Raw genomic sequence first — 12,635 nt, forward strand, 5'->3', positions numbered from 1 at the left:
ATATATATTAATGACTTGGACTTGGGTGTACAGGGCACAATTTCAGAATTTGCAGATGACACAAAACTTGGAAATGTAGTGAACAGTGAGGAGGATAGTGATAGACTTCAAGAGGAGATAGACAGGCTAGTGGCATGGGCGGACATGTAGCAGATGAAATTTAACGCGGAAAAATGCGAGGTGCTGCATTTCGGTAGGAAGAATGAGGAGAGGCAACATAAACTAAAGGGCACAATTCTAAAAGGTGTACAAGAGCAGAGAGATCTGGGGGTATCTGTACACAAATCGTTGTCAGGGCAGTTTGAGAAAGCAGTTAAAAAAGCATATGGGATCCTGGGCTGTATAAATAGAGGTATGGAGTACAAAAGTATGGAAGTCATGAAGAACCTTCATAAAACATTAGTTCGGCCAGTGCTGGAGTATTGTGTCCAGTTCTGGGCACCGCACTTTAGGAAGGATGTGAAGGCCTTAGAGAGGGTGCAGAAGAGATTTAGTAGATGATTCCAGGGATGAGGGACTTCAGTTATGTGGATAGACTGGAGAAGCTGGGGTTGTTCTCCTTGGAACAGAGACGGGTGAGAGGAGATTTGATAGAGGTGTTCAAAATCATGAAGGGTCTCGACAGAATAGATGGAGAGAAACTGTTCCCATTGGCAGAAGGGTCAAGAACCAGAAAACACAGATTTAAGGTGATTGGCAAAAGAACCAAAGGTGACATGAGGAATAACTTTTTTACACAGCAAGTGGCCTTCAAAAGGGAACTGGATAAGTACTTGTAAGGAAAAAAATTGCAGGGTTACCAGGAAAGGGCGGGGGAATGGGACTCGCTGGACAGCTCTTGCATAGAGCCGGTGCAGATTCGATGGGCCAAATGGCCTCCTTCCGTGTTGCAATCTTTCTATGCTTCTATAAGCTATGCTGGTTCTTTGCTTATTCTCTGCCACTGTTCTCGAATATCACTCCTAACATTTCCCTCTCTAAATCCATATGCCCATTATTATCCTCAGTTGGACTAACGCTGACTGGGGAGCGCTGCGAAGAAGGAACGGGGAAGCTGCTCATTCCCGGGACCTTGGAATCAGTCGTTAGAAATGGCCGTTAGATTCAAATTTGAATGGAAAGGTGAAAAGTGCTCAGTGAGAGCGGGGCGCCTGGAAACTTCTGCGGGCGCGAACCCGGGGAGGCGCTCAGTGAGACCGGGGCGCCTAGAAACTTCTGCGGGCGCGAGCCGAGAGAGAAAGGAGCGGGAAAAAGGGCGTCCGAGGTGCTGCAGAGTAGAGGAGCGAGGTGAAGAGAGTGGGAAACGGGACAAGGAGCAGAGACGAGCAAAAATTCATTATTTAATAGTTCCAGGGTATTTAATCTGACAGAATAAAACAAAAGGAAGACCACACAAGAGATGGTCCATTGAGGACATTAAAAAATCCAATAAACCTGCTAATTTTAAGAAGCATTAGATGTGATGAGAAAACTTAGCTGAACTGGAGAGTTGGAATTCTTACTTTGAGAGGGAGCACATCCCAACTTTTACCAATGCAAAGATGGCTCCTTGACCGGCCAGCTTATTTCCCCAATGTCAGCAGTTGGGGTACTCAACAATATTTCTCCATTGTATTTTGTGCGATGAAGAAGAATCTCAAGATGTCCACACCTTTTTAAACACTGTGTGTGAAGTGCCCTCCTTCACATATGTTAATAAAGGAAGGAATCACTGTAATACAGAGAAATGATATTGGGACAAAGCATCAAGATAATGAAACAGTTTGGGTGGAGATAAGGAATAATAAGGGAAAAAAAACATTAGTGGGCGTAGTATATAGGCCTCCTAATAGTTGCAACTCTGCTGGAAGAAGTATTAATCAGGAGATAGTCGGGGCATGTAATAAGGGAACAGCCATAATTATGGGGGATTTTAATTATCATATTAACTGGACAAATCAAATTGGGCAGAGCAGCCTTGAGGACGAGTTCATTGAGTGCATCAGGGATGGATTTCTTGAGCAGTATGTAACTGATCCTACAAGGGGGCAGGCAACCTTGGACCTGGTCCTGTGTAATGAGTCAGGATTAATTAATAATGTCCTAGTTAAGGATCCCCTTGGAACGAGCGACCACAACATGGTTGAATTCCATATCCAATTAGAGGGTGAGAAGGTTGATTCTCAAACAAGCGTACTGAGCTTGAATAAAGGAGACTATGATGGTATGAGAGCGGAATTGATTAAAGTGGACTGGGAAAATAGATTAAAGGGTAAGACGGTACATGAGCAGTGGTGTTCATTTAGGGAGTTATTTTACAACTTTCAAAATAAATATATTCCACTGAGGAAAAAAGGGTGTAAAAGAAATGACAGCCATCCGTGGCTAAGTAAAGAAATCAAGGATAGTATCCGACTAAAAACAAGGACATATAAGGTAGCCAAACTTAGTGGGAGGATAGAAGATTGGGAATTCTTCAAAAGACAGCAAAAAGTAACTAAAGGATTGATTAAGAAAGGGAAGTTAGATTATGAAAAGAAATTAGCAAAAAATATAAAAACAGATAGCAAGAGTTTCTATAGTTATATAAAAAGAAAAAGGGTGGCTAAGGCAAACATAGGTCCCTTAGAGGATGAGACCGGGAAATTAATGGTGGGAAACATGGAGATGGCAAAAATGCTGAACAAATATTTTGTTTCAGTCTTTACAGTAGAGGACACTAAGAATATCCCAACACTGGACAAACAGGGGACTCTCGGGGGGGAGGAGCTAAATACGATTAAAATCACTCAGGAGATGGTACTCAGTAAAATAATGGGACTCAAGGCGGATAAATCCCCTGGACCTGATGGCTTCCATCCTAGGGTCTTGAGGGAAGTGGCAGTAGGGATTGTGGATGCTTTGGTGATAGTTTTCCAAAATTCCCTGGACTCAGGAGAGGTCCCGGCAGATTGGAAAACTGCTAATGTAACACCGTTATTTAAAAAGGGTAGTAGGCAGAAGGCTGGAAATTATAGGCCAGTTAGCTTAACATCTGTGGTGGGTAAAATTTTGGAGTCTATTATTAAGGAGACAGTAACGGAACATTTAGATAAGCATAATTTAATAGGACAAAGTCAGCATGGCTTCATGAAGGGGAAGTCATGTCTGACAAATTTGCTTGAGTTCTTCGAGGATATAACGTATAGGGTGGATAAAGGGGAACCAGTGGACGTAGTGTATTTAGACTTCCAGAAGGCATTCGACAAGGTGCCACATAAAAGATTATTACTTAAGATAAAAAATCACGGGATTGGGGGTAATATTCTGGCATGGGTGGAGGATTGGTTATCGAACAGGAAGCAGAGAGTTGGGATAAATGGTTTATTTTCGGACTGGCAACCAGTAACCAGTGGTGTTCCACAGGGGTCGGTGCTGGGTCCCCAACTCTTTACAATCTATATTAACGATTTGGAGGAGGGGACCGAGTGCAACACATCAAAATTTGCAGATGATACAAAGATGGGAGGGAAAGTAGAGAGTGAGGAGGACATAAAAAACCTGCAAGGGGATATAGACAGGCTGGGTGAGTGGGCGGAGATTTGGCAGATGCAATATAATATTGGAAAATGTGAGGTTATGCACTTTGGCAGGAAAAATCAGAGAGCAAGTTATTTTCTTAATGGCGAGAGACTGGAAAGTACTGCAGTACAAAGGGATCTGGGGGTCCTAGTGCAAGAAAATCAAAAAGTTGGTATGCAGGTGCAGCAGGTGATCAAGAAAGCCAACGGAATGTTGGCTTTTATTGCTAGGGGGATAGAATATAAAAACAAGGAGGTATTGCTGCAGTTATATAAGGTATTGGTGAGACCGCACCTGGAATACTGCATACAGTTTTGGTCTCCATACTTAAGAAAAGACATACTTGCTCTCGAGGCAGTACAAAGAAGGTTCACTCGGTTAATCCCGGGGATGAGGGGGCGGACATATGAGGAGAGGTTGAGTAGATTGGGACTCTACTCATTGGAGTTCAGAAGAATGAGAGGCGATCTTATTGAAACATATAAGATTGTGAAGGGTCTTGATCGGGTGGATGCAGTAAGGATGTTCCCAAAGATGGATGAAACTAGAACTAGGGGGCATAATCTTAGAATAAGGGGCTGCTCTTTCAAAACTGAGATGAGGAGAAACTTCTTCACTCAGAGGGTGGTAGGTCTGTGGAATTTGCTGCCCCAGGAAGCTGTGGAAGCTACATCATTAGATAAATTTAAAACAGAAATAGGCAGTTTCCTAGAAGTAAAGGGAATTAGGGGTTATGGGGAGCGGTCAGGAAATTGGACATGAAGCTGAGTTCGGATCGGTCAATGCCCTGTGGGTGGCGGAGAGGGCCCAGGGGCTATGTGGCCGGGTCCTGCTCCGACTTCTTGTGTTCTTTAGATTTGTGGTTGGGATCAGATCAGCCATGATCTTATTGAATGGCGGAGCAGGCTCGAGGGGCCGATTGGCCTACTCCTGCTCCAATTTCTTATGTTCTTATGTTCTTACATTCACATATGGGTCTTATTCAGTATCTACAGTGTTTATCGAAGGACAAAATGGCACCGTACCATGGCCAGACTTTCGCAGCTTTTGCCCAGAGAGGTTTACAGAAGAAATGCAATGCCATCCCACAGGAATCGATCACTGCAGGAATGTGCGCCGCTAGTTAGGTAAATGCACAGAATATTGCCCTGCTTATTTTGGCTATGGAGGGATCAAGTCCCCTGGCAGTTGTCTTTTTGGTTTGGTTGGAGGCAATGTGAATACTTTTTATGTAAAATACCAGCAGATCCCCAATGGCATTGGTCACTGTGAATCAAGAGGTTTAAAAAGGACAGGGGTGTTTATGCCAAACAGTGTTACCAGGACACTGACTTGCTAGCGCTGGGGGTGGCCCATAGGATCTGGGAGCAACTGGGAAGGGAGGTTGGGGTCTGGCAGTGCTGAAATTGGGTCTTGGGGTGCAGCAGTATTTTAGAATCATAGAATGGTTACAGCAGGGAAGGAGGCCATTCGGCCCATCGAGCCCGTGCCGGCTCTTTGTAAGAGCAATCCAGTTCATCCAATTCCCCCCGCTCTTTCCAGTAGCCCTGCAAATTTTTTTCCCTTCAAATGTTTATCCAATTCCTTTTTGAAAGCCACGATTGAATCTGGTTCCACCACTCTTTCAAGCATCGCATTCCAGATCATAACTACTCGCTGCGTAAAAAAGTTTTTCCTCATGTCGTCTTTGGTTCTTTCGCCAATCACCTTAAATCTGTGTCCTCTGGATCTCGACCCTTCCGCCATTGCGAACAGTTTCTCTTCGTTGACTTTATCTAAACCCTTCATGATCTTGAACATCTCGATCAGATCTCCTCTTAACTCTCTGCTCTAAGCGGAACAACCCCATCTTCTCCAGTCTCTCCACATAACTAAAGACCCTCATCCCTGGAACCATTCTAGTAAATCTCTTCTGCACCCTCTCTAAGGCCTTCACATCTTTCCTAAAGTGCGGTGCCCAGAATTGGACACAGTTGTGGCCGAACTAGTGATTTACTATAACCTCCTAGCTTTTGTACTCTATGCCTCTATTTATAAAGCCCAGGATCCCGTATGCTTTTTGAGGGAGGCTCCCAAGGTTGGGAGCCCTGGGTGGCAAGGTTGCAGGGTTCGAGAATCTTGGGGTAACTGCGAAAGAGATCCTACGATCTGGGGGTATTGGAGTAGTTTCTGGGATCAGGGAGCTCTGGATATCTGGTACAGGGCTTTTTGAGCATGGGGTGGTGAGGGAGAGTCTGAGATCTGGGAGTGGGAGGTGGTGAATCTCGGGAGGTGTCATATGGGGTGGGGAGGGGGTGTTGGAGCATGGTGGGGCTATGGTGAGATTGGGGGGAGCAAGGTCTAACAGTCTTGGGAAGAGGGCTCAGGAAAATGGAACACAAATTGCCATTGGTCCCTTTAGTATTTTCAGACCCTGACCCACTGTGTCCCCACCTGACCCATTCGCAGCTCCTTTGTACCCTCAGCTATTCACACCACCATTTTCCCAATCACCAGCCGCTTTCTGTTTTTAGGTTGCTGTATTAAAGCGTCGAAGTAGAAATTTTGTGCTTTTTAAAATTAATGGATGGAAAATCACAATCTGGGAGTATGTAAGGGGAGGAGAAGTGGAATGGTCAGTGCACTATTAATAAGTTTGCCAGCTTATACGGTCTTCAATGAACGTAAATTTCCAGAAACAAAAAACAAATATTCAAAAGTTCATTGTTTATGCAGTTTACACGTTTTTAAATTTGAAAAATTCCTTAAGCCTCAAAAACGGTTGAGAAGAGAGAGATACAATCATAGAATGGTTACAGCACGGATGGAAGCCATTCGGCCCATCGAGCCCGCGCCGGCTCTATGCAAGAGCAATCCAGCGAGTCGCACTCCTCCACCCTTGTTCAATGATGGACCTGGTGGTGATGTGACTGTTGTCATTCCACTGTTGTGCCTCGTCGATGCAGTTTCTCACAGGTGTCATGAGCCACATCTGCAGGGGGTATCCCTTGTCTCCGAGGAGCCAGCCCTTAAGTCTGTCTTGTGCGTGGAAGAGGGCCATGATGTTGGACTCGCGCAAAATGAAGATATCATGGTAACTGCCAGGAAATTTGGCGTACTCCGGTGGTGGCAGACCAGCTGCGCATTGATGGAGCGATATCCCTTTCGGTTGATGAACAGCCCTGGCTCATGTGGAGGTCCTCGGATTTCTACATATTTGCAATCAATTGGGCCTTGCACCCATGAGAAGTCAGCCAGAGAGTTGAAACCCACTGCCCTCTCAGTCTGGCTGATGTCATCGATGGGGAAGTTGACATCGTTGGATGCCCAGGCGAACGAGCCATCAATGACCTGTCGTATACACTTACGTGCAGATAACTGAGAGACCCCGAAGATGTCGCCAGTGATGCCCCGGAAGGATCGAGAAGTGAAGAAATTGAGGGCAGTGGTGACTTTAACTGTGATGGGCAATGCTTGGCCACCAGGCCCAGCCAGGAGCAGCTCTGCATGAAGAAGCCTGCAGATGTCTGTGACCACCTGGCGACTCAATCTGAGCCTACGTAGGCACTGCTCCTCAGAGAGGTCCAGGAAGCTCAGCCTCTACCTGTACACCCTCTCATGTGGGTAGTGCCTCCTGCGATCTCAGCCCCTCCGTTGGTCCCCTCTCTGTTCTCCTCCAGGTCCTTGTGGCATACCTCTGTCTTGTGCACCTGCAACTGCCAGACCTGCACGCTGTGCCTGCCGCGGATGGTGATGTGTCTCCTCCTCAGGTGCACTGTTCAATAGATCCATTGCGCACCGCCACCCCCCCCCCCCCCCCCCACCATCCTGATGTTGTCAGTTTGAGGGTGTCCAAATGTAGGTAAATATGTCTGAACTCGAGAATTCTCAGTGCGAACAAAGAAATCTCAGCCGAAACACAAAGAACTCCCAGCTAAAGGTTTGTCTGAGGGAACTGGAGTGCCCAACTGCAAAAAAAAATCACCCTTTGTTCACGTGTTAATCACTGGTTTAAAGGCCCAAATGAGGGTTGGCTAGAAATTGCCTCCGTTTCCATGGCGTGCTTCAGAGGCCACGGGAGACACGTTCAGGAGAAGTTAAAATGGTTCGTGTATCCCTGCAACCCTGCAAGGCCAATATATCCTTCCTGAGCTTCGGCGACAAGAACTGAATGCAGTTCTCCAGGTGAGGTCTAACCAGAGCTCTGTACAGCTGTAACATAACTTCCAATCTGGCAGGAGGCAGAATTGTCTCCAATTCAAGCCCAGGTATCTGTAACCTTTAGATTTTTTTAAGGATTCCCTGTGGGCCCGGTGGTGCAGGAGTGATTCTCTTTGCCCCACAAGGAAACTTTGGGCTGCCCTGCCCCGGGCTTTCCCCCCCCCACCTCCCAATCGTCCTCCCAACCACTCACCTTATGCTGGGGACCATTCCCTCGTGTCCTCGGCGGCGGCCTCCTGCCACTCGACATCTTGCTCCCGCCTACTGGCCACCTCTTCATTCCTGCTGGGTTTGGGCAGGAGTCAGCATTGGAAAATGGCAATGAGGTCCGGGGGTTAAAATCGCCCGGACCTCACACTGACACTCCTGCCCGCCCCGGCCTCTGCATGCTACACTTCCACCCCAGTTAAAATCGGGGCAATAGTTTCTTCCTCAACCACTAACCCTGGAAGTTAATTTCACAACCTTACATCTCTGTGTAATCTGTTTCTCTGTTCTAAATTTAACCTTGTATCTATGGCCTGTCGTTTTAATCCCCTCAGCTACGGGAAACAATCTGCTTCTATCTAAGACAAGGATGTCTTACTGCAGTTATACAGGGCCTTGGTGAGACCACACCTGGAGTATTGTGTGCTGTTTTGGTCTCCTTACCTAAGAAAGGATATACTTGCCATAGAGGGAGTGCAGCGAAGGTTCACCACACTGATTCCTGGGATTGCAGGACTGTCGTATGAGGAGAGATTGGGTTGACTACGCCTGTATTCACCAGAGTTTAGAAGAATGAGGGGGGATCTCATTGAAACGTATAAAATTGTGACAGGGCTAGACAGACTGGATGCAGGGAGGATGTTTTTCCTGGCTGGTGGGTCTAGAACGAGGGGTCACAGTCTCAGGATACGGGGTATAAGACCATAAGAGATAGGAGCAGGAGTAGGCCATTCGGCCCCTCGAGCCTGCTCTGCCATTCAATGAGATCGTGGCTGATCTGATTTTTACCTCAACTCCACTTTCTCACCTTTCCCCATATCCTTTGACTCCCTTGCTGATCAAAAATTTGTCTAACTCAGCCTTGCATGTATTCAATGACTCAGCCTCCACAGCTTTTTGGGGTAAAGAATTCCAAAGATTCATGACCCTCTGGGTGAAGAAATTCCTCCTCATTTCCATCTTCAACGGGCGACCCCTTATTCTGAGACTCTGCCCCCTAATTTTAGATTCCCTCATGAGGGGTAACATCCTCACAGCATCTACTCTATCGAGTCCCCTCAGAATCTTGTATGTTTCAATAAGATCTCCTCATTCTTCTGAACTCCAATGAGTATAGACCCAACCTGTTCAATCTTTCCTCATAAGACAACCCTTCCAGACCCAGAATCAACCGAGTGAACCTTCTCTGAACTGCCTCCAATTCAAGTATGTCCTTCCTTAAATAAGGGCAGCAGAACTGTACGCAGTACTCCAGGTGTGGTCTCACCAGCACCCTGTATGGTGTAGCATGACTTCCCTGCTTTTATACTCCATCCCCCTAGAAATAAAGGCCAATATTCCATTTGCGTTCCGGATTACCTGCTGCACCTGTATGTTGACTTTTTGTGTTTCGTGTACGAGGACACCCAGATCCCTCTGTACCACAGCATTTTGTTGTGTTTCTCCATTCAAATAATATTTTGCGTTTTTATTTTTCCTCCCAAAGTGGATGATTTCACATTTTCCCACGTTATATTCCATCTGCCAAATTTTTGCCCATTCGCTTAACCTGTCAATATCCCTTTGCAGACACTTCGTGCCCTCATCACAACTTGCTTTTCCACCTATCTTTGTATCATCAGCAAATTTGGCCACAAGACATTCTGTTCCTTCATCCAAGTCATTGATATATATTGTAAATAGTTGAGGCCCCAGCACTGAGCACTGCAGCACCCCACTAGTTACAGATTGCCATTTTGAAAACGACCCTTTTATCCCGACTCTTTGTTTTCTGTTAGTTAGCCAATCCTCTATCCACGCCAGTATATTACCCCCAACACCGTGAGCTCTTATCTTGTGCAGTAATCTTTTGTGTGGCACCTTATCGAATGCCTTTTGGAAATCCATTGGTTCCCCTTTGTCCACCCTGCCCGTTATTTCCTCAAAGAACTCTAATAAATTTGTCAGACACGATTTCCCCTTCATAAAACCATGTTGACTCTCCTTGATTGTATCATGAATCTCCAAATGTCCTGCTACTACTTCCTTAATAATGGATTCTAGCATTTTCCCAATGACAGATGTTAGGCTAACTGGTCTATAGTTACCTGCTTTCTGTCTCACTCCCTTCTTGAATAGAGTTGTTATGTTTGCGGTTTTCCAATCCGCTGGAACCTTTCCAGAATCGAGTGAATTCTGGAAGATTACAACCAATGCATCCACTATCTCTGTAGCCACTTCCTTTAAGACCCTTGGATGCAAGCCATCAGGTCCAGGGGACTTGTCAGCCTTTCGACCCATTAGTTTACCTAGTACTTTTTCTCCAGTGATAGTGATTGTTTTTAGTTCCTCCCTCCCCTTTGCCCCTTGATTTTCTACTATTATTGGTATATTATTAGTGTCTTCTACTGTGAAGACGGTTAAAAAATATCTGTTCAATTCCTCTGCCATTTCCTTGTTTTTCCATTGTTATTTCCCCAGTCTCATCCTCTGAAGGACCAATGTTTACTTTAGCTACCCTCTTCCTTTTTATATACTTGTAGAAGCTTTTACTGTCAGTTTTTATATTTCTTGCTGGTTTACTCTCACAATTTATTTTCTGCCTCTTTATTATTCCTTTCGTCATACTTTGCTGGTTTTTAAAGTTTTCCCAATCTTCGGGCTTACCAGTAATCTTTGCCATGTTGTATTCTTTTTCTTTTAACCCAATACCATCCTTGACTTCCTTAGTTAGCCATGGTTGGTTCACCCTTTTTGTGGGGTCTTTCCTCCTCACAGGGATATATTTTTGTTGTGAGTCATAAAATATCTTTTTAAATGTCTGCCACTGCTTATCCACCATCATCCCATCTAATCTGTTTACCCAGTCCACTTTAGCCAATTCCGCCCTCATTTCTTTATAATTGCCCTTATTTAAGTTTAATACAGTAGTTTCAGACCCAAGATCCTCGCTCTCAAACTGGATGTGAAATTCTATCATGTTATGATCACTGCTTCCCAAGGGATCCTTTACTGTGAGATCATTAATTAATCCTGTTTCGTTACCCATTACCTGATCCAAAATGGCCTGTTGCCTGGTTGGTTCCTCGACGTATTGGTCTAAGAAACAGTCTCTGATACACTCTATGAACTCCTCCTCAGGGCTGTTTTTGCCAATTTGATTTGTCCAATCTATGTGAAAGTTAAAATCGCCCATGATTATTGCATTACCTTTTTGACAAGCCCCCCTTATTTCCTGATTAATATTTTGCCCTACAGTGTAGCTACTGTTAGGGTGCCTATATACTACTCCCACCAGTGATTTCTTTCCCTTGCTATTTCTTACCTCCACCCAAATTGATTCGACATCTCGATCTTCTGAGCCAAGATCATTTCTCACTATTGTACCAATTTCATCCGTTATTAACAGAGCTACCCCACCACCTTTACCTTTTTTCCAATCCTTCTGAAATGTTAAATAACCCTGAATATTTAGCTCCCAACCTCTGACACCTTGCAACCACGTCTCTGTAATGGCCACGAGATCATACCCATTTGTTTCTATTTGTGCCGTCAATTCATCTATCTTATTACGAATGCTGTGCACATTCAGATAAAGAACCTTTAATTTTGTCTTTTTATCTTTTTTTCTTACCCCGGCCCCATTTGCTCCTGCACTCTTGTGTTTGTATGCTCTGTCTCTTCCTGACACACTCTGTTTATCATTACCCCCATCACTTTCCTGTACTACTTCCTTGTCTTTTCTCTTTATCAATCTAAACTTCGCCCCACCTGAGCCCTCCCCCCCTCTTTTTAGTTTAAAGCCTTCTCTACTGCCCTAGTTATTCGGTTTGCCAGAACATTGGTTCCTGCATGGTTCAGGTGAAGCCCGTCCCAACGGAACAGCTCCCTCTTTCCCCAGTACTGGTGCCAGAGTGGTGCATTCATCTCTCTGATCCGATTGACCATTTTAAGGTTGAGATGAGGAGACATTTCTTCACTCAGAGAGTGGTGAACCTATGGAATTCTCTCCCACAGAAGTCTGTGGAGGCCAAGTCACTGAATATATTTAAGAAGGAGCTGGATAGATTTCTAGACACAGAAGGCAACAAGAGGTATGGGGAGAGAGCGGGAATTTGGTATTGAGATAGAGGACCAGCCTTGATCATGTTGAATGGCGGAGTAGACTGGAAGGGCCAGAAGGCCTGTGCCTGCTCCTATTTTCTGTTTCTAACTAGGGGGCATAGTCGCAGGATATGGGGTTGGCCATTTCGGACTGAGATGAGGAGAAATTTCTTCACTCAATGGGTTGTGAATCTTTGGAATTCTCTCCCCCACAGGGCTGTGGATGCTGAGTCGTTGAATATGTTCAAGACTGAGATCGAAAGATTTGTGGACTCTAGGGGAATCAAGGGGTATGGGGATCAGGCGGGGAAAATGGAATTGAGGTCGAAGATCAGCTATGATCTCATTGAATGGCGGAGCTGGCTCGAGGGGCTGTATAGCTTACTCCTGCTTCTATTTCATATGTTCTTATCTGTCTGCTTCTTTCATAATTTTGATGTGGAGATGCCGGTGATGGACTGGGGTTGACAATTGTAAACAATTTTACAACACCAAGTTATAGTCCAGCAATTTTATTTTAAATTCACAAGCTTTCGGAGGCTTCCTCCTTCGTCAGGTGAATGATGTGAAAAAACATCGTTCACCTGACGAAGGAGGAAGCCTCC

The 12,635-nt window shown here is 45.2% G+C and overlaps 1 long non-coding RNA gene across 1 annotated transcript in view; it reads left to right on the forward strand.

Moving 5' to 3' along the window:
* The window catches only part of LOC137323460 (uncharacterized), a 35,565-nt gene that overhangs the window by 20,634 nt on the left and 2,296 nt on the right, over positions 1 to 12,635 (forward strand). The window contains exon 3 of the long non-coding RNA XR_010963373.1: positions 4,527 to 4,667. This is a non-coding gene — a long non-coding RNA (uncharacterized lncRNA). The remainder of the gene's footprint in view (positions 1 to 4,526; positions 4,668 to 12,635) is intronic.

The sequence above is a fragment of the Heptranchias perlo genome, chromosome 7, assembly GCF_035084215.1.
Source record: "Heptranchias perlo isolate sHepPer1 chromosome 7, sHepPer1.hap1, whole genome shotgun sequence".
Classification (NCBI taxonomy): Eukaryota; Metazoa; Chordata; class Chondrichthyes; order Hexanchiformes; family Hexanchidae; genus Heptranchias; species Heptranchias perlo.